The 27,226-nt window shown below is 41.4% G+C and overlaps 1 long non-coding RNA gene across 1 annotated transcript; it reads left to right on the top strand.

The window, feature by feature from the left end:
* Window positions 1–9,277: 9,277 nt before the first annotated feature.
* Window positions 9,278–15,171, top strand: LOC117528518. The gene is made up of 3 exons (XR_004565795.1): window positions 9,278–9,353; window positions 12,012–12,016; window positions 15,160–15,171. It is a non-coding gene; the product is annotated as an uncharacterized LOC117528518 (long non-coding RNA).
* Window positions 15,172–27,226: the final 12,055 nt, after the last annotated feature.

The following is a 27,226-nucleotide window of genomic DNA, read 5'->3' as shown; positions in this document are numbered from 1 at the left end:
TGGGGTGTCCACTGAAACACGGTTTTAGAGGTTGTGAGTGCGGTGAGAGGAGCTGCGATCTGACTAAACCCGTGAATGAAGCGTCAGTAGAAGTTCGCAAAGCTGAGAAATTGCTGTAACTGTTTTACAGAAGATGGTACTGGCCAATCCACTACTGCTTTAACCTTGGCCGGGTCTGGCTTGGCTTGATTGTGGGAAATTATGAATCCCAAAAAAGATACAATGTCGAGGTTAAACCCTCATTTTTCAGCCTTGACGAACAACCATTTCTCCAACAGCCATTGGAAAATGAGACGAACGTGTTTAATATGAGCTTGAGGGTTCGGTGAGAAGATCAGGATATCGTCTATGTAGACAAAAACAAACCGATTCAGAAAGTCCCGCAGGACGTTGTTGACTAGTGCCTGAAATGTGGCCGGTGCGTTGGTAAGGCCGAAGGGCATGACCAAGTACTCAAAATGCCCTAGTGGGGTGTTAAAGGCTGTTTTCCACTCATCCCCCTCCTGGACATGCACCAGGTGGTAGGCGTTGCAGAGGTCCAATTTGGTGAATACAGTCGCCCCATACAAGAAACTAAAAGGCAAATCAAGAAGGGCTAATGGGTATCGGTTGTGGACCGTTATGGCGTTTAGCCCCTGCAAATCGATGCAGCCCTGCCGAGCTGCATAGGCTTACCAGCAGGGGGAGCTAGCGTGTCAGAGGAGGACTTGATGGAGCTTGGAAGAGGTGGTCCTGGAGTATGCCGAGAGGCGGAGCGAGCGGAAAGGTCCCGGTCAGCCCGACGGCCGTTGAATCGACGGCGCTCCCTCATGCGGTTATCAAGCCGGATAATTAGTGTAATAAGCGCGTCTAGATCAGCAACCATTGGGAAATGGAATCCCTCCGGGTTGGATGGTCAAACATCAAACTGGACTCCTATGAAAACGCCACGAACGAACTAAGGAGCGGGGAGCGGTTGTTCCAGAGCACGGTTGCCCATGAGCGTGCGTCTCCCTGGAGTAGATTGATGACGTAAGCCATTTTGCTTTCGTTGAAGCTGTAAAGAGAAGGACGCTGGCTAAAAACAAGAGAACATTGCATCAAAAATGATGCGCAAGTGTCTACTCACCTCGCGAATGTTCCGGATGCCATATGAATGGTTCAGGTGGTGCCGTGGAGGCAGCAACAGAGAATGAGGAGGTGACAAGCTGAGCCAGAGCAGCAGGCGGCTGTGTCGGAGTGTGTACAACAGAGCTGTGACATGTTTCGCACCTGCTGCGACAAAAAACACAGAGCTCCGAAAAATCTCTGACAGGCTGCAGGTCAATAATTGCTGAAAGCTAATCAGAAGCTTAGACGCTTAGAATATATAGAATTATACTGCGTAGGGATGCACGTGAAAAGGCCAGTTACCGTGGAAGATTAGCTGAGTTTCTGGCAGAGAAGAGAGCGAGAGCAGCAGCAGCAGCAGCAGGAACAGAGCAGGCAGCCCATAACAAAACTCAATCTTATTTTATATGGTACACTACTTATGTAATCCAAAGACTTTGGTAAAACCCATTTTGAACACCAAAAGAGTTCACCCACATGAATAAGGATTTATTTTCTCTCAATATTTGATAAAAAAAAAACACATCATATTGAAAATATGATATACGAGGTCTGTGAGAAAAGTATCCAACCTTTTTATTTTTTCAAAAACCATATGGATTTGAATCACGTGTGATTGCATCAGCCAAGCTTGAACCCTCATGGGCATGCGAGAGTTTTTTCACACCTGTCGGTGACGTCATTCGCCTGTGAGCACGCCTTGTGGAAGGAGTGGTCCAGCCCCCTCGTCGGAATTCCTTTGTCTGAGAAGTTGCTGAGAGACTGGCGCTGTGCTTCATCAAAATTTTTTCAAAAACTGTGAGGCATGTCCGAATGGACACCATTCGAGAAATTCAGCTGGTTTTCAGTGAAAATTTTAACGGCTGATGAGAGATTTTGGAGTTTCTATCGGTTTAAGGACTTCCCACGGAGTGGGACGTCGCGCAGCGCTCCGAGGTGACGTCGTCATCCTGTTTCAAGCTGAAAACCTCCAAATTTAAGCCTCTGTTGACCCAGGACGTCATGAGAGAACAGAGAACTTTCAGAAGAGGTCGGAATCAGCAGTTTATCCGGACATTCCACTGTTAAAGGAGATTTTTTTAATGAAAGACATGCGGACGGATTGGCGCGTCGGCTCGCAGCCGGTGCGGCGTGCCCGCCACAGGAAAAACACCTCCGTTGGAAGCCTTAAGGACAAGTTGGAACATGCCCTGCTGTTAAACAATTTCTCAGATACTCATTCAACTGAAAGCCACCAAAAGCCGCCTGGATTTTACAAATGGTTATCAACATGGAGGTGTTTTTGCTGTGGCGAGCGCGCTGCGCCGGCTGCGAGCCGACGAGCCAATCCGTCCGCACGTCTTTCATTAAAAAAAATCTCCTTTAACAGTGGAATGTCCGGATAAACTGCTGATCCCGACCTCTTCTGAAAGTTCTCTGTTCTCTCACGACGTCCTGGGTCAACAGAGGCTTAAATTTGGAGGTTTTCAGCTTGAAACAGGATGACGACGTCGCCTCGGAGCGCTGCGCGACGTCCCACTCCGTGGGAAGTCCTTAAACCGATAGAAACACTCCAAAATCTCTCATCAGTCGTTAAAATTTTCACTGAAAACCAGCTGAATTTCTCGAATGGTGTCCACTCGGATGTGCCTCACAGTTTTTGAAAAAATTTTGATGAAGCACAGCGCCAGTCTCTCAGCAACTTCTCAGACAAAGGAATTCCGACGAGGGGGCTGGACCACTCCTCCCACAAGGCGTGCTCACAGGCAAATCACGTCACCGACAGGCGTGGAAAAACTCACGCATGCGCACGAAGGTTCAAGCTTGGCTGACGTAAAAACATATGAATCAAATCCATATATTTAAAAAAAAAAATAAAACGGTCGGTTTCTTTTCTAATAGACCTCGTATGTGTGTGTCTTAGAGCCAAACATCTGTATACAGTCTTCTATACAAATATATGTGCCACATTCAGAAAGATGAGATTGTTCTGAACATTTTGATAGGCTTCTTGTGGTTGTGGTTGGAGAGATTGTTGTGTAGTGCACATTTTGTATGTTGTCTCACCACTTATACAGCTTCATGAAGTGGTATAGCGGAGAATTTTCTTTAAAAGAAGATGACATTTCAGTTGCAGCCCATCAGAAGGCACAACAGTCCTCTTGACCTGCAGCTTACTTAAAATGTGTATAATATTTTTAATATTATACACATTTTAATATTATACACATTTATTATATTATTATAATAAATTTATTATATTACATTATATTTATTATATTATACACATTTTAATATTTATAATATAATTATTAATCAGTTGAAAGGGGGAAAAACCTTTTTAAAAAAGCATCATGCTGTGCTTTGAACTAAATTCTCTGTCTCCTCTATGCAGTAAACAAGTATGGCATGACCTTGAAAAAAGACACAGTTTTCATTTCTGCAGCCAAAATATATTTTACAGAACAATCTGTGATTATTTGTTTTTCTGATCTTGTCTGGACACACTGTAACTGTGCCTTGATATCTGTACTCACTTATTCTGTGCAGTGCAGCGAAAAAACAAAAACAAACAAAACAAAACACTAAAGCGGCTTCATGTCTTCTGATGGTATGTTTTTCTAACTAATTACTTTTATCTAGACCACAAAGCAGGGAGCGTGAGAGTGGAGTTTGATCTCCAGGAATGTGGAGGAAGCTCACCTCTGTCAACATGACACTCTCTTGATCATCCTCAGATAAATGTATAGCTCACTGTACTGTTGGTCTGACTCAGCACCAGACAGATCGGGCTGGAATAATGCACACTGTGATCGTTTTCTGAAAGAAGAATTTATCTAACAGGTAACACCATCCACTGCAAAGCCGGCAAATGGTAGGAAACCAGCTTTTAGCTCTTTATGTTTACCATGTTGGATATGATACATTCTTTCTCTGCAAGCACTCACTAAACACAAGTGTGTTTAGTGAATACTTCTATGTAGCCTACATTGGTTTTTGCAAAGCATTTGAGTCTGCTGATCAGGCTGCTCTTTGGGACATTCTGACAATTTGTGGGATCCCCAACAAGTTACTGGACATCATAGCTGGTTTATACACAGGTACTGTGAGAGCTGTGGGGACTCGAAGCAGAGCTTCTTACTTCTTAATGAATACTGATGTTTAACAGGAACATGTTCTGGCTCCACAGGTCAAAGCTTGCATGGACTAGATGTCGGATGGAGTTGTAGAAACCAGTAGGTCTGATGTATTTATTGGTGAAGAAGGGTTTGCAGATCTTGATTTTGTTGACAGTGCTGTGATTATTGTGAAATCATTGGATACCTTTACTCCAGAAGAGGGAGTGTCTGGGTTTCTGATTGTCTTTTATCTGGCTTTCAATGACTTTGTGCATTCAAGTCATCAGAAGAGTATCTGTTTATACCGAATGGATCACAACTGTTGCAAGACTCTCTGTAACCTATGTCTGTGACATCAGCCTTTGAGACTGAGAGATGCATGGGAAGAGTTTATGGAGTCATGAAGTTGCTGAAAAGAGGTGTTTTGTGATGCTGAATACTTTGCAGGAGAATGAATGTCAGTCTTTTAAGTCTTGATGCTTTCAGTCTGGTTGGATGTGAAACTTTAATCTTAACCAGTGACCTAAGGTGATTCCACCTTAGTGCTGGTCATTCCAGCACTACCAAAGACTGGATGTCTTTGGTAGTGCTGGAATGACTGTGTCAAATGAGTTACTTATTTGGAGTATCATTTACATTGTGAGGGAATGTCAGCTGCAGCATTTCAGAATCAGAATCAAATTTATTGCCAAGTAAGTTCACACATACAAGGAATTTGATCTTGTGTTATTGGTGCATAAACAATAAGAAAAGAAAAACAGTTCGATAAGAATGATAAAGAGTCAAATAGACAAAACTATATTCACTGTTAAATAAATAAACCATAATGAAATGGGACAGTGCAGAGACAGGTGATTGGAGTACATATGTACAGTACCTTTCCCTGTAGGGATGACCAATCTGTGCTTTACGGCAGTGAAGAAGGGAAGCAGAGTAAGTGGGGGTCTTTGGCATTGTTTATGAGTCCAGCTGTGGATGAATGAATGAATGAATGAATAAGTTTTATTCTGCACACACATAAACAAAATACCAACATAAGAATCTCTTACTAACAAAAAATACAAACATTTCTTACAAACAAAGAAAATACAACAATAACTCAAACAATTTCCAAATTGGGTGCGGCCTAAAGGGCATGGTCTGAAGCAAAAGCTTATAAACGCCCACCCCTACACCAGTAATAATACACATTTAAATACACTTAGAACAAGGTAACAATCAGAAAAATAACGTAACTGAACAGAACAGAACAATCAGTAATATGATGTGCAAATAAACAAAAAAGAACCACAAAAACAGTTAGCCTAATTGTTATGTTTCGGACGCGGTCGGAGCACCGACCCAGCGTTTGAAAGGACCCAGCATAAAATAAGCAGAGCATGGTTCAAAAGGAAACAGAATTTAATAAACATAACAGTGGGTGAAGTGCTAAACAACTAAAAAGTCAGCTGTCTGGTGAGGTGGAAACACGGCGCACTCTCAACAGCGCAAACAGTCCGGAGCCACAGCAGTTCGGACCCAGGGACCCCGCCGACACCCCCCAGGTGGCCGCGACAAACCAAGTCTGTGAAGAAAGAAAACATGGAGGTGAGTCCAACTCCACACAGTGAGACACAACTCAAAGGTGCACGCAATCAGCAAACACTTCCTGGCTTAAATCTATACATCAGCTTCTCACCCTGCAGGCACGGAACAACTCAGTTCAAATCTCCACTGCAGCAGAAGCTGATTAGACAATTAGCATAACGTGACAGCTCGATACAACAAGGTGTGAGGGACACCAAATCCACTGTCGTTACTTCATAAAAGTCACCAAAACCAAATTACCTCAGGAAGTGTGCTGAAGAGCGTGAGACCTTACCCAATCCTCCTTCACAGACTGTGGCGTCAAACCTGGAGCGGTCTCTGCGTCCGTGATGGTGAGATTGTTCTCCTGACATCGATCTCACACGTCTGCTCACAAGGTCGAGTCTCTGGCAATCACACACTGTGCATTCAAGGTTTAAATGCAGCAATCTCTGATCAAGACAGAATACACCACAGCTGTGAGTCCTGATGACCTGCACGTGAAAACCAGCCTCAGGTGTTCAGGGTGAGGTCCTAATGCTCAGCCACTCAGTCCTGAATGCATACCACCTGGTGGGAGAAACAGAAAACAAAAACCAAGCCAGCCAAACACCCCAGCCCACAACACTAACATAGCATATTATAGTAAGAAATTACGTTCTTTTTAGAAAGTCTTTTGACACCTACCAATGTACCAGATGATTTAATACTATCACAACAATTATTCCAGATTCTAACACCTTTTACAGAAATACAATGACTTTTAACAGTAGTTTGAATCTTTCTTCTTTCAAATGTCAGTGTTCCTCACAAATGATAACTGGACTCCCTCATTTTAAACAACTCCTGAACGTGGAGAGGCAAAAGTTTATTTTTAACTTTGTACATGGTCTGTATTGGAAAATAATCCACCAAAACTTGAAATTTCAAAATACACAGACAAGCAAACAATTGGTTTGTAATATGTTTTTTTTTTTTTTTTTTTACTTATAACTGTTATAGCTTTCTTTTGTAACAGAAAAACTGAATTTGTTTTTGTTTTATATGCGTTTACCCAGGGCAGCATGGTGGATTAGTGGTTAGCACTGTTGTCTCACAGCGAGGAGGTCATGGGTTCAATTCCCACCTGTGGCCTTTCTGTGTGGAGTTTGCATGTTCTCCCCCGTGTTTGCGTGGGTTTTCTCCGGGTGCTCCGGTTTCCTCCCACATCCAAAGACATGCCGGTTAGGTGGAATGGAATCTTTAAATTGTCCGTAGGTGTGTGAGTAGGTGTGAATGTGTTTGTCTGTTTGTGGCCCTACGACAGTCTGGCGTCCTGTCCTGAGTGTACCCCACCTCGCGCTCTATGACTGCTGGGATAGGTTCCAGTCCTCCTTGACCCTTAATTGGACTAAGTGGTGGAAGATGTGTGTGTGTGTGTTTCCCCAGACCTCAATACAATAGGTCATATATGGGACAAATAATGAATGATACAACATGACCAACGAATGTTGGGGGAGAAAATATTGTGCTTTATACAAAATTTAAATAGCTTTTGAAACTTAATTTATCATCAGTAAAAATGCCAAGAAATCTAGTTGAACATACAATTTCAATTTCAACATTGTTCAATGATAAGTTTCTTTTTAAATTCCTGGGCTTCTTTAAAAATGTAATACACTTTGTCTTACCAAAATGAAGTGACAATTTATTAGAATCAAACCAATATTTAAAATTTAATAATTCCCTCTCCATGATTTCCAAAAGTTGTCCGAAATTGTCCCCACTACCAAACATAGTCGTGTCATCGACAAACAAAATACAATGCACAGACTTTGACACCAAACTTATATCATTAACATACAACAAAAACAGCAACGGCCCAAGGACTGACCCTTGGGACACTCCACATGTAATCCTCAATTCTGAATTTGTCCCCCCAAAATGGACACACTGATACCTATTAGATAAATAAATAGCTAACCAATCCAGAGCTAATCCTCTAATGCCGTACTTCTGTAATTTGTCCAATAATGAAGTCTCTTGTTAATGATTTTGTTTAATATCTTCCAGATGCCAGTAATGTTGGTTTTATTTTTTACCAATAAGTCACAATAATTTTGCTTCTTACACGATTGCATGATGTTTGTTAATTTATTTTTGTATATCTTATATTTACTTTCAGCCTCTTTAGTTCTAAATTTTATAAACTGCTTGTACAACAGATTTTTCTTTTTGCATGCATTCTGGAGTCCCTTTGTAACCCAAGGTTTGTCACTTTTTTGTGCATTTTTACTTTTTGGCACCAGTGGACAATATTTATCGTACAAATTTGAAATAATGATGATAAAAGATTTGTATGATTTGTCATTGTCATCATTATGAAATATCACACCAATCCTGCTGCATTAAGGCCCTTCTAAGATTCTCAAGGGTAACTTCAGTTAATTTTCTTTTGAAATGTACAGGTTGTTTCTGGATGGAAAGAAGCTGTTTTTGTCTTGAAGTTTTGGTCCTGATGGACCTCAGCCTCCTGCCAAAGGAAAGGGTGACATAAAGTTTGTGTCATGGGTGGGAGGGATCAGCCACAGTCTTCCTTGCTCGCTGAAGGGCCCTGGAGGCTTACAGGTCCTGTAGGGATTGCCAACAACTGTCAATCACCTTCTCTGCTGCATGGATGATACACTACAGTCTGCTTCTGTCCTTAGCAGTGGCAGCAGCATATCGGATGGTGATGAAAGAGGAGAGGATGGACTCAGTGATGGCAGTGGAGAAGTTCACATCATGGTTTTTGGCAGATGAACTTCTTCAGGTGCCGCAGAAAGTACATCCTCTGTTGTGCTCTCTTGATGAGAGAGTTGATGTTCAGTTCCCCCTTGAGGTTCTACGTTTTGGTGATCCCTAGGTAGTGGAAGGACTCCACAATGGTGACTGGGGAGTCACACAGTGTGATGGAGCAGCAAGCAGTGGGTTCTTTCTGAAGTCAACAGCCATCTCCACTGTCTTGAGGGTGTTAAGCTCCAGATTATTCGGTCTGCACCAGGATGCCAGGTGATCGATCTCCCATCTGTAGGCAGATTTGTCCTCATCATAGATGAGTCTAATGAGGGTTGTATCATCCGTGAACTTCAGGAGCTACACCGACTGGTGACTGGAGGTGCAGCTGTTGGTGTACAGGGAGAAAACTAGAGGAAAAAGAACGCAACCTTGGGGGGATCTGGTGATGATGGACTGCGTGTTGTTGATGTGCCCTCCATGCTTCACACGCTGCCTCCTGTTAGACAGGAAGTCAGTGATCTGCCTACAGGTGGAATCAAGCATGCCAAGCTGAGAGAGCCTGTCCTGCAGTAGGGCCGGGATGATCGTATTGAAAGCAGAGCTGAAGTTCACAAACAGAATCCTGGCATAGGTTCCCGGGGAGTCCAGATGCTGGAGAATGAAATGGAGGGTCATTTTGACAGCTTCTTCTACAGACCTGTTGGCTCTGCAGGCAAACTGCAGGGAATGCAGGAGTGGGTCAGAGATGGCCTTGAGGTGTGTGAGGACACCACAGAGGTTAGGGCGACGGGTCTGTAGTCATTAGGTCCTGTAGTTCTTTGTTTTTTGGGGATGGGGATGATGGTAGAGATCTTGAAGCAACACCTGTGTGGTGTTGAAGATGTCTGTGAACACCAGAAACAGCTGGTCTGCACAGTTCTTCAGCATGACTAGGAAGACAAAGTCAGGTCTGGCTGCTTTGTGTGTGTTGTGTTTCTTGAAGAGTCTGGTGACATCACTCTCATGAATGGAGAGAGGTGTGGTGGGCGAGGAAGTGGGGATCCTTGCTGTGAGCAATGCTTCTGTGAAGGCTCTCAGTTGTCCAGGTGGTTTCCATAGTAGAGAAGCTTGAATCTTCGACTGGACAGGGTTGCTTGATGCGAGGACGTTTTGCTTCAAATCGCAAAAGCCTCCTCAGCTGATATTCTTGCTCTGGTAGTCTGACTTCTGTCTTGACCCTTGTAGAGAAGAACAAACAGAAGCCACAAAAGCTGGAGTTTTAAACCTAACCAGACCCCTCCTACTGAGAGGCAGACTGCTATTGGCTAGTGACTAAACAATTGCTTTAATTAGAACCTATTGTGTTCTAGTTAGCACCCTCCTAATGACAGGGTAGCTGTCCCTCCTAACGATGGGACTGACGCCTCTCCTGATGACGTGAATGACTCATTACCATTAACAAAAGACTGAAACTGCTTTGACCTGAGTACCCCATTGTAAACAGGGGACAAAGCATGTCTCAGACCCCCCTTCCCGGTTAAAGCTGGGTTTCAACTGTTTCGCATACAATGCCTCCTTCACCCCTCTCTCAAACCATTTCTTCTCTCTGGCTAAGATTTTAACTTCCTTGTCCTCAAACGTGTGGTTAGTGTCTTTAAGGTGGAGATGAACTGCAGACTGAGGTCCACTGGTGCCCTCTCTGCGGTGCTGGTATAGCCTTTTGTGTAAAGGCTGCTTAGTCTCACCTATGTAGTGTTTGTCACAGTTTTCCTGACATCTGATAGAATACACTACATTGCTCTGTTTGTAACTAGGGATCCTGTCCTTAGGGCAAACTAATTTCTGTCTCAAGGTGTTAACAGGTTTAAAGTAAACTGGGATTTTGTGCTGTCTGAAGATCCTCTGTAGTTTTTCCCCTACTCCTGCTAAAAAAGGGAGAGACACTCATCTTCTTCTTGTCTCAGTCTCCTGTCTGTCTGGTCTCTTTGTTTTCTGGGACTTCTGCACTTGGACTGTGATGTTACGATTGGAGAGAACAGGCACCTCCAGACAGGGGTTTACAGAAAACCCACTCACACTGACCAATATCTGCTCTTTGGCTCAAACCACCTCCTTGAACATAAGCTTGGGGTGATCAGGACTCTTTAACACAGAGCCCTACAGGTGCCCACAACTACAGAGGGAAGGGCTAAAGAACAACAACATGTCCGGAAAGCCCTCACAATATGTGGGTACCCACGATGGTCCCTAGATAAAGGCAGAAGTGATCCAGAGTTCTCTCCTCTGTTCAGACATTTAATAAGCTGTCTGCATTTGGGGAGTTCATGGGAGAGATTACTTTTGTTAAAGTCGCCACGGGCAATAGCTAATTAGTCTGCTTCACACACAGCATCTGGTCGGTGAGCATGCGTCTTGCCTCCTGTACGTTAGCCTGCAGTGGAATGTAAACACCAACCAGAATGAATGAGGTGAACTCACAGGGTGAGTAGAACAGTTTGCAATTAATAAGAAAGTTTCCATATCAGGAGAGCAATGCTGTTGGGTCACTGTCACATTGTTACACCAGCCACTGTTGATGTAAAAACAGATTCCACCACCCTTCATTTTGCAGGAGAGTCCTGCGCCTCGGTCTGCTCTGGAAAGTTGGAAGCCTGCCAGCTGAGTCCAGCATCGATCTACAATGAATTATACAAAGAAGCACAAAACTGCAGATGTAGTGAAATCTCTGCTTTTCCCCACCAATAGCTGGAGTTTATCCATTTTATTTTGCAGAGACTGCACGCTGGAGAGGAATATTTGTGGTAGTGGTGTATGGTCAATGCACTGGCGAAGCTGCACAATTGCAGTGACATGTCACGGCCAGGGTGCACGGGCCAGGGTGAGGGCACCTTTGCCCAAGATGCCCAATAAATCCACTGTAAGTTCAAGAAAAACGGGAAACACATCCATTGCCATTGTTACCCTGATCTTTGTGAGTTTGTCAGTGGTAAAGAGATCTGGGAACCACTGCAAATCACAAAAGTAACACACATAAACAACTAAAGAGTGTGCACCAAAACAGGTGCCGTGTACTCTGCCATCTGCAGTATTGAGGACTCCAGTGGGTGGAGAAGGTCAAGAGGACATCCACATATTACTTTGCTGTGGCAGATACACAGATACAGTAGTGTTCAGAATAATAGTAGTGCTATGTGAATTAAAAGATTTATCCAGGTTTTGAGTATATTTCTTATTGTTACTTGGGAAACAAGGTACCAGTAGATTCAGTAGATTCTCATAAATCCAACAAGACCAAGCATTCATGATATGCACACTCTTAAGGCTATGAAATTGGGCTATTAGTAAAAAAAAAAGTAGAAAAGGGGGTGTTCACAATACTAGTAGTGTGGCATTCAGTCAGTGAGTTCGTCAGTTTTGTGGAACAAACAGGTGTGAATCAGGTGTCCCCTATGTAAGGATGAAGCCAGCACCTGTTGAACATGGTTTTCTCTTTGAAAGCCTGAGGAAAATGGGACATTCAAGACATTGTTCAGAAGAACAGCGTAGTTTGATTAAAAAGTTGATTGGAGAAGGGGAAACTTATACGCAAGTGCAAAAAATTATAGGCTGTTCATCTACAATGATCTCCAATGCTTTAAAAATGGACAAAAAAAAAACAGAGATACGTGGAAGAAAATGGAAAACAACCATCAAAATGGATAGAAGAATAACCAGAATGGCAAAGGCTCACCCATTGATCAGCTCCAGGATGATCAAAGACAGTCTGGAGTTACCTGTAAGTGCTGTGACAGTTAGAAGACACCTGTGTGAAGCTAATTTATGTGCAGAAGAGGTTACAATTTGCCAAAGAACACATCAACTGGCCTGAAGAGAAATGGAGGAATATTTTGTGGACTGATGAGAGTAAAATTGTTCTTTTTGGGTCCAAGGGCCGCAGACAGTTTGTGAGACGACCCCCAAACTCTGAATTCAAGCCACAGTTCACAGTGAAGCATGGTGGTGCAAGCATCATGATATGGGCATATTTCTCCTACTATGGTGTTGGGCCTATAAATCGCATACTAGGTATCATGGATCAGTTTGGATATGTCAAAATACTTGAAGAGGTCATGTTGCCTTATGCTGAAGAGGACATGCCCTTGAAATGGGTATTTCAACAAGACAATGACCCCAAGCACACTAGTAAACGAGCAAAATAGTTTCCAAACCAACAAAATTAATGCCTCGCAGATGTGAAGAAATCATGAAAAACTGTGGATATACAACTAAATACTAGTTTAGTGATTCACAGGATTGCTAAAAAAGCAGTTTGAACATAATAGTTTTGAGTTTGTAGTGTCAACAGCAGATGCTACTATTATTGTGAACACCCCCTTTTCTACTTTTTTTTTACTAATAGCCCAATTTCATAGCCTTAAGAGTGTGCATATCATGAAAGCTTGGTCTTGTTGGATTTTTGAGAATCTACTGAATCTACTGGTACCTTGTTTCCCATGTAACAATAAGAAATATACTCAAAACCTGGATTAATCTTTTTATTCACATAGCACTACTATTATTCTGAACACTACTGTACTTTATGCAGATGGGGATAAACTGATTGTCCCTCTGGGAATTCACCAAAAAGGATCCAGGGTGCTTTTGTAATGTTATGGGTGCACAACACTAATGCATGGCCCAAGACCTGACCTGGATGTGTTCAAGTACATGAATGTGTAATCTCAAATTTAGTGTGCAGATTGTCCCTAGTCTAAGTGTTAAAATGTGACCTTGCTGCTACTTATGGCATACACTTGTCCAACCACTGTCATTCATAACCCACTTTATGTCTGTTGTAAAGTTGAGAAAATAAACTAATTTTATGTCACAAGTGTCCCAACCGGTATTAATACACAATCTCGGTGGATGAAAAAACTAAAAATAATGCAATGCTAAAATACCCTCGACTGTATGAGCATTGTGTTCTGTAAAATATGCAGTTGTTTAAGTAATTATTAGGTTCCAAAAACTGAGTTTGCAGCTAGCAACCACACTGTGATGTCACGGTGCAGCTCTACTCTGATTGGCTGTCACCCCTGCCACTCAAAAACTAAATAACAGGAACGTCTGCTGAATGTCTTTTAAATCACTTCAGAGGTATTATTAGGTTCTAAAAACATTTAGTAAAACACGCAATACTTATCATTTTAACACCTTACTCCTACCCTCCAACCGTAACCTTAACCATAACCTAAATCTACTCCTTCCCCTAACCCTAACCAAGGCCGACCCCCCCCCCCACTGCACTTTTAATTACATCCAGCCATTGCAGAATAAATTTGTGTTCCCATGATGAACATTTTGCACTTTTTGTGACAATATGTCAAACCAATAGATTAATGTATATTTTGTGCTGCTGAATCAGGACATGACGTTAGACTGGTATCTTTTGGCCAGCAACAAATTTTAATCAATCACATACAAGAATGTTTTTGCCCGTCATATGCTACAATGTTCCACATAGTCAGTTATCTCTTGTGACCAGACTGTGAGCTATTTAACAAGCGGTCAGAGATGTCTTCTTGTTGCTTGTTTCTTGAGATAAGGTGTCCTTCTGCATTCCTTCTCGCCTTTCCGTTTTCACGTCGTTTCAGCATCGAAGCATTCTCATACAAAGTTAGCACAATACGTTTGTAGTACATTCATATCACATAATGATAAGAGACATATACATTTTCTTACAGCTACTGTATCCTAAAACTCCAGCATGCAAATTTCAGAAACTAAATGAAATGGACATAACCTATTAAAAGAAAATACAAATTAAACTCAAAACATACTTGTCAGCTATAAATACAATACAATACAACATAAGTACATTGCTTTAATACCCAAAATCCACACCTTAAAGTGTACGTCATATAAAGATCTTGTGAGGAATGAAAATGGCTTATTCATGTCTCAAATTTACTGTAGTAGGTTTCAAGAAGCTGCTGTTATATGACACTGTGTCATAATAACAGCATAACATACGTAATATATGTTCAAAATATGGATGCACTGTCACTAAAATTAGTCGTAAATGATAAAAACATAGACAAGGAAATGATCTTTGCTTGTCATCGGGATAAGTCAAAATTTATTAACTTTGAGGAGTTGTTTATTGATATAAAATAGAGAAAAATGTCAATGTTTTCAAAGGAGTTAATTATTGCTTTCTTTAATGTGATGATGAGAGGCATTTTTAAACTTTTTAAAAAATTCAGTTACTTTTAAGGAGGCTGTAAAATAGTGGTAACTTTTTTTTTTAACCTCTAAATCATCTCAGCATTAGACAGCGGAACACAAACATTTTTAATAAGTTGAAGATAATCTTGTGCTGAATCCACTGTCACAGCAGGAAACAGTGACTTCATTGCTTGCATTTCAGATGACCTTTGACACTACAGCAGGTCACAGAGGGCTGCCATGGCTGCCTCTCCTTCGCCTTCTACAGGGAACCAGTCGGAACTATTTCCTGGTGATATTGTGGTGCTGGTTCTCTATTTTGTATTTTGGGGAGGTGATGGTCTAGTGGTTAAGGTGTTGGGCTTGAGTCCAGAAGATCATGGGTTCAAATCCCCGCCTGACTGGAAAATCACTAAGGGCCCTTGGGCAAGGCCTTTAATCCCCTATTGCTCCCAGTGTGTAGTGAGCGCCTTGTATGGCAGCACCCTGACATCGGGATGAATGTGAGGCATAAATGTAAAGCGCTTTGAGCATCTGATGCAGATGGAAAAGCGCTATATAAATGCAGTCCATTTACCATTCCATTTGTACTCGTGCTGGCTGTGGGATTCTGGGTAAGAAATGACAAAAAGCACGAACAGTCAATCTGATAAACTAAAAAAAAAAAAAAAAAAAAAAATGTATGTATGTATGTACCTCTTTGCTATCAACATTGTCTTATAATGACCTGATTAGTTTGATACTTTTTCCACTGCAAACATTACTTATAATCTTATCATGTTTGGAGATGTCAGGGCTGGTGCTGGTTTGATGCAAGAAGTGGTAGGAGACCAATGCAGACTCACAGGCATGGTTGGTTTAGATGAATAATTGGCTTTATCTTGAAACCAGGCATTAGGTACGGTACACTGGTAGTCAGACATGGAAGCGGAGGTATCAGACATGGTATAGGCTGGGACGTGGTCCATAAACCAGGCCGGGGTCGTTCACACAGTGTCGAGGAATATAGTAGGCAAAGCAAAGGCAGAGTCAAAATACAAGCAGAGTTCAGGATATGGCAAGGCGGAGATCGGAGCACAAAAGCAAGGTCAAAACACACAAGAGCAAACTAGACAAGAACGTGAGGCGAGAAAGTGTACAAAGTCAACAATCAGGCCGTGAGCTGTGGAACTGTGAGGGTTTTAAAGAGGCGCAAACTAATCAGGTTGATGTGGAGCAGGTGTGTGGAAGGAGGTGCGGTTTAGTGAACAAAGAAGAGGGAAGAAAGGCAAGAAAGTGCAGGAAGGCAAAACAAGCCGGTGCTAAGCAAGATAAGTAGGTGACAGAAAAACTAACTGAATAACCTGACGTGTTCTAGACAAACAATGCGTGAGTGAAACCAAAAGGGGCAGAACTAAGAAATACGGTGGCAAGTCTAAAGAGAAAAAACAAGGACCTTTGAATTAAACGAAACTAGGATGAAACAGATACTGGCAGACAAGAGAATACAACAACTGATGAAGGCACAACGACTATGGATTGAACTGCAAATAACCAAAACCCAGAGAATACAGAATAATGCAATAAATAATACAAGATAACTGATGAACAGAAAATGCCATGAATAACAAATGGAACATAATCTGATGAGCAACACCAAAGTTAAAAAAATAATAACGTGACTAAGCATATACAATAAATGTGATAAACTTATGATGAAAACAAACTGGCAGGACAACACTAGAATGGAACTGAATCATGACAAAAAAATACAAAGTGACAAAGAGACCAAGTAATAAAGCAAAATGGAACACAAAATAAACACATGATGAAAATAATCCACTAATAAAACAAAGCAGGAGCCGAAGGGGATGTAAAGAAAGAAGGAATCAAAGCCTTGAACAGGGCCAAACCATGACAGTACCCCCACCCCAAGGGACCGACACTGGTGGTCTCCAGAAAACCCAGCACACAAGCCGACCATGGGTGGGAGGATGGGGGAACGGCAGGAGGGCAGTGCCTAACACATCGGGAAAACCAAGTGGGGAACCGTGTGGCCGTCCAATAGTCCACACATAACCAGGGGGTCGGTCTGGAGGCCTATGCCGGTAGACAGGGAAAGACGGAAGGTGGTGGCCAGGCTGCTTAGAGCCCAAGGAGTCACCAGGAGGTGTCACCAACGAACGGCTGGGAACTGTGGCAGAGACAGAGACCAGACGGGGAGCAAGCTCTGAGCTGGGAACAAGGAACTGACAATCAACGGCCTTACTGAGCTGGCAGCGACTGGAACGAAGCACGGGAAGATGGAGAGCCATGAAGGACTGATGCAGACTGGACAGCACAGAGTAGGGAGACAGGTTAAGCTAAACACAAATCAACAAAACCCCAATGAAACTAAGGAGGCAACAGAAAAGAAAGACTAATAACTGAGATTGCAGCCAAAAACTGGATGAAAGTAGAACATCAGATCCCAAAATGAAGTTTATGGTGGTGAAAACAAAAAAAAAAAAAAGACAAACAGAAAACTGGTGACGAAAGTGCTGAAATAGGAGATAAAGAAACCAACAACCAGAAACTCTATAAGAACTAAGTGGATTAATAGAAGTAAGGAAAAAATGACGCAGGGAGTGAATAAAGCCAGAAAAGTTAACAAGATAGCAAAAAGAGGAAAAAATGGTAATAAACCATGCCCCCGAATACTGAAGGACCCCTTCAAGTTTATGGCTACTAGAACCATTGAAAAACATGAGCCAAGAAGCATACGAGCCAAAATATCGGTCAACCAATGAACGTGTGTGGGCTAGGGCCCGACGAAGGGAAATCCCCCGGGGGCCACGAAATCTAGTAAAAATCGTCTCTGGAACACTAAACAGCCATCCGAGAGAGCGTGGAAGGTGGAACAACCAGCAGAACCATTTCAGAGGAAAACCAAAAACCGAAAAACCAAGAGCTAAACTACGTGAGGGGTCAAATGACTTCAGAACTAAGGAAAGGATTAGATGAATCAAAAACCATAAAAAGCGACAAAACCGCTGATATGTGATGCAGATACAAGAAAAATAAGCAAGAGAACTACCGGGGGGAAAAAAAAACATTTGACAAAAGAATACAGAGGACCCAACCAACAGAGGCTTCTTCCACCAAAACATTTTCAAACACAACATGTGAGGTTTATGCACAAAACAATATAGTGGGCTGGCGACCAGTTTCTTACACATATTCAAGCTAAGAAGGGAACAGAAAAAGAAAATATACTTGAGACCAGTGGTGGGCACAGATAACCAAAAAATTAACTTCAATAACAGATAATAAGATAACTGAAAAGTTATCTTTGATAAAGATAAACCGATAAACCACCCAAAAATGTATCGGAAGTTACAGATAATCGATAAATTCCGGTGTTGTCTATGGGACATTTGCAGTTACTAAAGAGCTGAAATTGATTTTTAACATGATTACTTTTGAAAGCATCAAAAGCGGTAAAAGACCTAAAGAATAAGCAAGAATGTGTGACCATGCTGCCCCCTGCAGAAAGCAGCACAGACAAATTCTGAGAGCACCCACAAAATCAACTGTTTATTAATCATAATCATTTTTCTTTCAACATTCTGCCCCTCCTGGAAGCTCTTGTTTACAACAGCGCTCCCACCACAGAGACACACCAAGAGCAACCATAAGACCAGCTCCCTATTAATTTCAACACTCCGGTCAGGCGGAGGTCTTGAAAAATAAAGTCATACTAACTTATGGTTTTTTGAAAAATAGAATAACTAATGTCAATTCTGTCATTTGTACAAAATTAAAATATAACATATATCTTTTAATGTTGAATAAGGCACTAATTCTGAGGTTTTGTAACAAACACAGACCACAAAGCATTCTGGGTAAAAGTGCTAAACAGTGATTGGTTCAGTAATCCATTATGTAAACTAACACGTTAATGTGATGTGTGTCGTGTGTTGGTTTAAAGATAAATGTGCTTTTGTAAAGTAAGTAAATTTATTTATATAGTGCCTTTCACAGACATAAGGCCATGTACACACGTTGTCGGGTAATTGTAAAACCGAATATCTTACCCTTTCAGTTTGGGGAAAAAACTTCATCCACACTACGTCGTTAAAAAAAAAAATCCATCCACATCGAACCGTATAAATGTATTGTAATTAGTCTGGCAAACCTTTGGGTGGTGGTACTGATTAAAATTCTATCCCATCAGGAGCCTTATTCTCTTGTCGTCATTTCCACAAAAACTAAAAACATGGCGCCAACCTCGTTCGTGTGGACCAATAAGGAGTCAGAATTACTTCTAACCGTAGTTTTAGAATACAAAGTTAACATATATGCACACAAAAAGCGCCTGGACAATACACAATACCAACACTTTGAGAGCAGCCATGTACCCAGACGTTTAATACTGCCATGAACACTCCTGGCCAGTAGATGGCAGTAGCGGCCTTGAAAAAATGTCAAACAAAATTCCAGATAATCCGTGTCTGCTACATTTAAGAGCTGGTTATCTGGTTATCCTTTGTCTGCAGAGGATTAAGATGTTTTTATACAAGCAGTTTTCTTCTGTTCTCTCTTCTGCAGATGTTATAGCTGTATATCTGTTATAAAACTTTAACAGGTAGGTACTAAATTAATTTTAAAAATGCTTGTCGCTGTTCAGCTTTGTTTATTTTGTTTATCGGTTTAAAAGTTATCGGACAAAGATAATCCGATAAAGAAAACATTATCTTCGATAATTATCTGTTATCGGAAGTGTGCCCACCACTGGTAATTTGTAATGAAAGCCGCTTCATTTGTGCTCTTTCTGCGCCATGTTTGTTTTTTCAGAAACAACAGTAAGCTCCTCTGAGACTCAGCCAGTGTTTAGCAGAGGCACTTTTACCCAGAATCCTTTGCGATCTGTTTGTTACAAAACCTCAGAATTAGTGCATTATTCAACATTAAAAAATATATGTTATATTTTAACTTTGTACACATGACATAATTGACATTAATGGAGTTATTCTATCGGTATTAATATTATTTATAAATCAAAACCGTAAGTCAGCATGACTTTATTTTTCAAGACCTGCGCCTGACCGGAGTGCTGTAAATGATAAAGAGCTGGCTTTATGGATGTTTTTGGAGTGCCTCTGTGTTGGGAATGCTGTAATAAATAAGAGCTTGCAGCAGGGGCATAATGTTGAAAGAAAACTGGGGTCTCATTGTTTGGGGTCTGTTGTTATTTTTAATATTATTATAAGCTATTTAATTTGTTTTACTAGTAACTGTAGATGTGTCAGAGGTAATATTGGAATTTATCGGTTATTTATAACTTCCGATACATTTTTGGGTGGTTTGTTTTATCTTTATCGAAGATAACTTTACAGTTACCTGATTATCTGTTATCGAAGTTCATTTTTTGGTTATCTGTGCCCACCACTGCTTATATATATATATTACTCTGGAACAAAAAGGACAGTCAGTGTTTGACAAAAGCAAGACATTAAAGAACAAACAAGAAGCATTGCAGCTCACAATGATTCCAATTGAAAATAATGAAGAAACAACCTGAGCTTCTTCTGGCATTTTTACGGAAAACAAACACAATAACAACTTCTATAAACCCAGAGAATATATTCACAAGAGTTTTAGACACAATATATAAAGGGTTTAATGCTGTTGTCCATGTGGAGCCTGATCAGAGCATCTGAAATGCGTTTCTCCTGTCGTGAATATACTGAATTACCCATAATGCAGTGGGCACAGCATGTCCACATGAAAATCTGACATTTTCACTTTACAAAACTTCAGACGTGATGTTAATTTAAATAACTTGTCCAAAAATTAGTTTAAGATTTTAACCATAAGTTAAAACTGTATGCCTCTCTCTCTCTCTGTGTGTGAGAGTAGTTCTTTCTCTGTAGTGGATAGGGTGGGTTCTTTGTGGAAGCAGTGCTTCTCTGTTTGCAAAGGACAGAACTGCCCATCTACTACACTCAAATCTTTGTTTTTAGTCCTTATAAATGTTAATGATCTAAAAATTATCAGGCCAAAATTTATCGGAAAATATAATTAGTCCATTGATGGTTTTCAAAATTATCTGAAAAGCTACTCCGATAATCAAAACATTAGCTTTGATAATTAGCGGATTAGCGGAACTGTGCCCACCACTCGCTGTAACTAACATAACAAAATGTGGAAGAGTGAAGCGCTGCGAATACTTTTTGGATGCACTCAGTACACAGTAAATTTTGCTGAGTAAAATTTACTCTGCTGAGATGACATTTGATCCCAGTCTAAATAGAGTAAAAAACACTCTATTGTAGAGTGAAATCAGCTTGACCAGTGTTGCTGACCCTTCATTTTGTTTCCTCAAAATTCGACGCACACTGCGCATGCATTATTTTGGAGCTCAGACACTCTGTGGCTGGACTGTCTTCACCCAAAGCGAATGGATTAATGGGATTATTAACAATCAGAGGATTGGAAGAAGACTAATGAGGGAAGCCACCAAGACATCCAGACAACTCCATAGAATAAGTTAAAATCACTCTATAGTCATTTTTAAGCAGAAATGAGGCACTGTGATCGCTTCCTCCGCCTTTTCTGATGAAATAATGCTGAATTTATGTGGAAATGATTGTTGTACAAAAGCTTCAGATATCTGAGATGGATGATGGCTGCAGTGCACTCATACATGCCTGTATGAGTCGGCCATCATCCGAACACGCCTGTGATCATCCGCAGAGGCACGCATGTCCGCAGCCAGGATTTTTGAGCTGTTCAAAAATCTGCATGTGGATAACATGCGCCTTACATACCCCATATATACTCAATTCATACACAATACATACTCACTCCATGCGCTGTATATCTGCCATTAACCACTGATATCCGCAACTGATGAGGATTTGCGGCTTGACAGCGGACTGGGACAGTATGTTAAACAGATATATATCGTGCCCATCATGTCCACATCACAAACTAAAATATGTTGTAGCGAATGCATACAAATTGGCCACAAATAAAGCGTTTTTATTACATCTGCTTTGCAGCTATTTGCGGACAATCTGTGAATGCATAACAAACACGTCACGTAAATCCAAAGTACTATATGTGGCAGAAAGCGACATACCTGCCAGTCAGTGCCGGTCCGGCTGTGTAGAGCCACAAAGACGTAACAGCTGCTGCAATCCAGGACTTTTATTTAACACCAACAAAAGGAAGAGTTGCTGTTTACCCACAACTCACTCAAAAAAAAAAACCAAAAAAAAAAAACACCGTCTCACACCCTGAGCGGCTTCCCCCCCTCCCAGTCCCCAAACTCATGAACAGTTAACCCTCACATGACAAAATGAACAAACTCTGATCAACTTGTCCAAGTCCAGCAAATGCTCCAGAGGCTGTATTGTTGGTGTGAATAGTGATGCAGACGGCCCGACTGAGCTTATTTTATGACTGCAATGCAGATGCTGTGCACGTGCAACACGTGCGCTATGCATTCATAATACACCCGTAATACTGCTGTGATCATCTCAATGTGTCGGATCAGTTTCCTCACTACATGAGTTATATAACCGTGATTGTTCATCATATATTTGCTATATATTATTAATATATCCGTAATTCATACTGGGACATTTGTCATTTTTGGCCATTTTTGTTGTGGACGACAACGATCGCCCGCAATTTGTATACTCAATTCATGCGCAATTAATCCTCTCCCCAGGGGGACAGGGCAGAAAGGTGTTGGGAAAGTGTAAGTACACGGACCCACAACAGGGAGCGCAAATGAACGGACAATGGAATAGGTCAAATAACAACACTTTACTGTTGCGAACGTGCACAACAAACAACAGATTACACAATAGATCAAAGGTCAAATTACAAGGTGTCGTGTGGGCAGGCTCGAAGATAGGAGACGCCTGTCCAAAGCAGAACTGGAACCACACGATTTCCTCCGCCACCAGACCCCGGGAATACTGGAGCCGCCAAGTCCCGAACTCCCAGGTGGCCACTGCCTCCGCGTGTCGGACCTGGTACTGCTGGCGAGGAACAAAAACACAATTAAACGTGGGTGCGTCTGCACCCAGCAATCTGCACGGCAGGGAAGCTACCTCCACCTCTCGTTGGAGAAGAAGTCTGTTATCACTCACAAAAATCACAAAAAGGGCTTTCTATCAAGTAGTCAGGCTGAGGATATTACCTTTCAGGTAGAACGATATCTCGGCAAAGAGGTGGAGATGACGTCTTGCTGATATACCGATGCAGATCAGATGAGTGGTGACAGCTATCACAGGTGATGAGTGTCAGCTGTCACCCCGGCTGCTCCTGTGAGGCGGCAGCGCCCTCTGGTGCCTGGAGCCCGCACTCCAGGCAGGGTGCCCTCTGGTGGTGGTGGGCCAGCAGTACCTCCTCTTCAGCGGCCCACACAACAAAAGGTAGGTAGGTTTTTAGGTAGGTTTAAACTCTCTTTTGTTCCCATATCAGTGGTTTTGTTAAATAAGACAAGACAGTAGGAATGTGGGTTTTTTTTAATTGTTGAATTGTAATTATGTTATTTATTGGGCACGTGCAATATACTGAAGTCACTTTATTTGCAAATGCACTTTACTTGGGATTGTGCAATATCATGACATGGTCATATTCCTTTTGTTGAAATTGTGCAGACCAGCTGACTGTTGTAATGTTGTCTGTGTGTTCGGATGTTAAATGTTGTGAATGTTGCTTATGTGTTAAACAACACTGTGAGCCCAAGACAAATTTCCCCTGTGGGGACAATAAAGTTTAACCTAACCTAAACAAGGTATTAATCGGTGAACCGCGGCTGATGATGCATGCGCAGTGAAGGCAGGGCGAACTGAGTTTTAGAGAGGACCTTTCGGTCTGCACCACCATCTCATCAATGCAAGTGATTTTAGTCCAATAAGAGTGGATTTTACATTATGTTGAGTTGATTTGGCCCTGTGGTAGAGTATATTTAACTCTATTTCGATGGGGACCAAATGTTATTCCAGCAGAGTAAAATTTACTCAGCAAAATTTCCTCCTGTGTACACATATACATTATGGTCCATTTAAAAATCAAATGACAAAATAGAAGTAAAAATAAAATGATAATTACAATAACATTTATAATAATACTGATAGTAATTATAGTAATAGTAGTAATCTAACCATAACACTAACAGGTTTCCTTTTTGCTCAGTAATCCCTAAAATACTGAATTAAGTGCTTCCCTCTCATATTAGTAGTGGTTGAAGGAGGGATAAGGAAACAATGGTAGGTATTCCATGCCAATCTTCTGGGAGGGTATGTTGTCAGATGTAATTTCTGGCAAATTGTAGTTGAACTTTCAGGTCTTCTTTTTAAGAAAATCCATCAGAAAGCCTGCTGGACCACTGTATGCTGTAAAGGGTGTATGGGTAATGACTTTTGTTTTTTTTTTTCCTTCTGTAGCAGTCTGGTGCAATAGTATGTGTATGTAGAGCTGGAGGTTGTTCGTTTACAGCTGCATGTGTACAGCCGCATTCTCAGGCCGCACGCTGCTTCTTCTACTACATTTTGGTTGTATAATGTTCATTTACAATTGTCGTCATGTGTTTTCTCTCTGTGCTGTTTAAACAGCAGCAACTCCCTGGCGCGCAAAGGATTATGGGTTAAGGTCTGAGCGTCTGGGCACCAGTAGATGGCAGTGTTCTATTTATTTTGACCCTGGATATATCAGATAGTTGTCTAATCACAACTTGACTTTCGGCTTTTTTTAACATTTGAAAAAAAAATGGCATATTTTACAAAAGCACCTTTATATGTAAACCAACACACACATTACATTAATGTGTTTGTTTTTACACAGAATGAATGAGTCAACCAATCAGTGTTAGCGGAGGCACATTATACCCATAGTCCCTTTGGCATCTGTATGTGTTTGTTACAAAACTTTCAGAATTAGTGCATTTTTTAAAATTAAAAGATATGTGTTGTAATTTAACCTTGTACAAATGACTTGCAGCTGACTTGGCGTCACTGTCCTTCTTTGGCATATTGCAGCAATGAAACTTACAATAACCGATAATGCCAAAATGACTAAATAGAAAATAAGTGAAAAACTGAAAACAGAATCAGAGACAAAAGTATACTACACAGAAAAGACAAAAGTAAAGCATAAGTAACAAATAAAGCAATCAGAGACTACAGTGGAAAAAAGGCAGAACAAGAAAAATAAATTAAAGGCAGGAACATAACTGGAATGACACTAAAGACATGACTAAAGAAAAACTGATCGGGCCAGACAGTGGATCAAAGAGGGGACAAAATCAAAACAGGAGCCGGGCCGGGGCCGAACCATGACAGTTCTAAATTGCAAAAAAAAAAAACAAAAAAAAAAGTGGATGGAAACTGTGACTGGACTATATGATTAATTCACAGCCACTTCATTGAGGGCTCACTTAAACATTTTATTCAAGCAAAAAAAAGATTGTTGTAAATGCCTTCCAAACAATATTGCATCTGATGACCCTGTAACCAGAGCCCTGACTGGACTAAAGACGTGCTGAGGGATTGGCTATGAATTTGCTATCAATAACCTAATAGTTGACTGAGTTGGTAGACTCTTTTGGCAAGTGACAGAGCTGGTACCTTAATTTCTATTTTATTTCAATCGACTTGACTGTAGCAGTACCTGTACTGGTCCTTTGTATAAGACATTTGTCTCTCAAATGCATCACCACTGCCTTAGAAACCAAATTAGGGGTACCTCCCCCTTATTAAATGTTACACCACTCTCTTAATGAAACCATACCTTTACTCTTCCTTCCTGAGGCAACAGATCTGGAAGAAGATGAGGATGAAGGCAGGATGTGTTTTTATTGCCTAATTAGAATGTTGCACTGTTAGGGCCCTGTCCCACTGGGGAGAGGATTAATTGCGCACGAATTGAGTATACAAATTGCGGGCGTTCGTTGTCGTCCGCAACAAAAATGGCCATAAATGACAAATGTCCCAGTATGAATCACGGAGATATTAATAATATGTAGCGAATATATGATGAACAATCATGGTTATATAACGCATGTAGTGAGGAAACTGATCCGACACACAGATTATCACGGCAGTATTACGGTTGTATTATGAATGCATCGCGCACGTGTTGTGCGTGCACGCCATCTGCATTGCGGTCATAAAAGAACCTCACTCGGGCTGTCGGCATCACTATTCACACCAACAATACAGGCTCTGGAGTATTTGCTGGACTTGGACAAGTTGATCACAGAGTTAATGTTCTTGTTGTCATGCGAGGGTTAACTGTTCATGAGTTTGGGGAGCGGGAGGGGGGAAGCCGCTAGGGGTGTGAGACAGAGTTTTTTTTTTTTTTGTGAGTGTCACAGAAAACAGACTTCAGCGTGAGTTGTGGCTATAAACAGCAACTCATCCTTTTGTTGGTGTTAAATAAAAGTCCTGGATTGCAGCAGCTGTCTTTGTGGATTTACACAGCTGGACCAGCACTGACTGGCAGGTATGTCGCTTTCTGCCAAATATAGTACTTTGGGTTTACGTGACGTGTTTGCTATGCATTCACAGAATGGGCCTCATGTATCAACGTTGCGTACGACGATATTTGAGCGTATATGGGGTGTACGCCAAAACGGCTGCGCTACTTGGCATTTATCAATGTGGTCGTTGGCGTACGCTGCGCTGAAAATATACACCAGGTCGACTGGTGGAGTAAATTATACACCAAAATGAACCAGCGCTGGAATCCACATAAAAATGAAGATGATCAACATGATAAACAGTGCCATTATACAAATCAATGCATATGTTACATAAATAACACTTTCCTGATTATACTACATAATAATCAATACAAATCCCGCCCTTGCAGGATTGTTGGTCTCGAGCACGATCCGTGGTCACAGCGCTGACTGCAAAGAAAGCGCTGCTCGCCTTTTTCTCCAGACGTCGAGCCTGTAGCCAGAGCAGCGCTGAGCTTAACTTCATGTGGTGTGATCGTTTTAGACTATGAAATTGATAATAACAACTGTAGTTTCGTCATTCCCTTAATTCGCCCGTGCTGCAACCAGGTTTTCTCGTCTCCATTCGGTTGTCACAATAAAATAAATACAGAAATACATTTAAAAAATAAAGAAATCTGACAGATTAGGCATGTCTTATTAATTGAGCGAGCAAATATCCACGTCAAGAATTACTGACATGTGAAAAGAGAATACAGTGGTCCCTCGCTATAACGCCGTTCACCTGTCGTGGCCTCGGAGTCTCGCGGAGTATTTAGTCCAATTTTGCATGCCTTTTTTTTTTTTTTTTTTTAACAGTGTTCTGTGTTCTGCGTATCTGTTTATAAGAATCTTGTTGCCCAGAAGAGAAAAGAGCGCCAACAACTACTCATAACTGTGTTTGTCACTCGGAAACAGACACCTGCAGCCAGGTGTGAGTGGGAAAAGGCGCAGCGCCAGGACGCAGAGGCGCGATCTGTGAAATACTGGTGAGTCACTATTAATAATTTCTTATGTGTCCGACCTCGTTCGTTGATAGTTAAAATCA

This window comes from Thalassophryne amazonica, chromosome 16, assembly GCF_902500255.1.
Source record: "Thalassophryne amazonica chromosome 16, fThaAma1.1, whole genome shotgun sequence".
NCBI lineage: Eukaryota > Metazoa > Chordata > Actinopteri > Batrachoidiformes > Batrachoididae > Thalassophryne > Thalassophryne amazonica.
The sequence above is the reverse complement of the archived record's forward strand: the minus strand, read 5'-3'. Positions and strand labels throughout refer to the sequence as shown.